Consider the following 981-nt stretch of genomic DNA (forward strand, 5'->3'; position numbering starts at 1 on the left):
ACACCAACTCCTCACAGACAGTGACCCGGAGTGGGAATCGAACCCACAACCTCCAGGTCTCTGGAGCTGTGTGACTGCGACACTACCTGCTGCACCACCGTGCCGCCCTGTGTAAAACAGGGATTCATAGCTAATATCAGTTTGCCTGTTTATTCCCTACCCCACAACATCATGCAAGCTTAGCCCCCCATGGAGAACACTGAAAACTGTTGTCCTCACTTCATACCCCAGTAGTATGCACTCAGTCAAGAACCTCTAGTGCTCACTTCACTGTATCTGCTGTTCCCCAAACACTATCTGCTGGTCACCTGAGAGAATCTGGAGCTTCTACACAGAGGTGCTCACTCCACAGTACCGCACGCAGTGTAATGAGGCTGATGTCATCTCTTGTCAGCATTGCACCACAGTAACTTGTTTGGACCATCTGCAAGAAGGTTGTAACATTGTTTTGGTATTTCTAGGTTTGTCTGCATCTTCCTGGGGAGGCTGACAGGGTTCATAAGAACAACACACCAGCTTTTCCCATCTGTTCATCCTCTCACCTTTCTCTCACGCTCTCTCTCTGCTTCGTGGGGAATAGTGCTGTGAGGGAGATGCACTCCTCGCTGCTGACATTGGTAGGAAAACGCATCCCGCAGTTCTGATTTCCCAAATGACAGCAAGGTACTCATCCCCCAACCGGCAGCCAATTTCTCCAGCTCTGAAAGCAGACGATCGCTAGTAGCATCCATGTAGGGCTACGTACAGGCTTCTAGTGCTTTTACACGGTGTTTCTGAGCCTAAATGCAGCGGCATGATTTCATAACACAGCCCCTTAATGGCTTAAAAAAAACTGATAAGGGGAAGAAACAGTTCGTCACAAGCTAAAGGCTATTACCGAACCGGGGCTCTAGCTACAGCGGCGCAATAATTGCTAAGTGGATGTGGAAGGTCCACTTTCCTCCACATTTACTGGCCATAACGAGATAGGTCCACAGGCAT

This window comes from Hoplias malabaricus, chromosome Y (genome assembly GCF_029633855.1).
Source record: "Hoplias malabaricus isolate fHopMal1 chromosome Y, fHopMal1.hap1, whole genome shotgun sequence".
Classification (NCBI taxonomy): domain Eukaryota; kingdom Metazoa; phylum Chordata; class Actinopteri; order Characiformes; family Erythrinidae; genus Hoplias; species Hoplias malabaricus.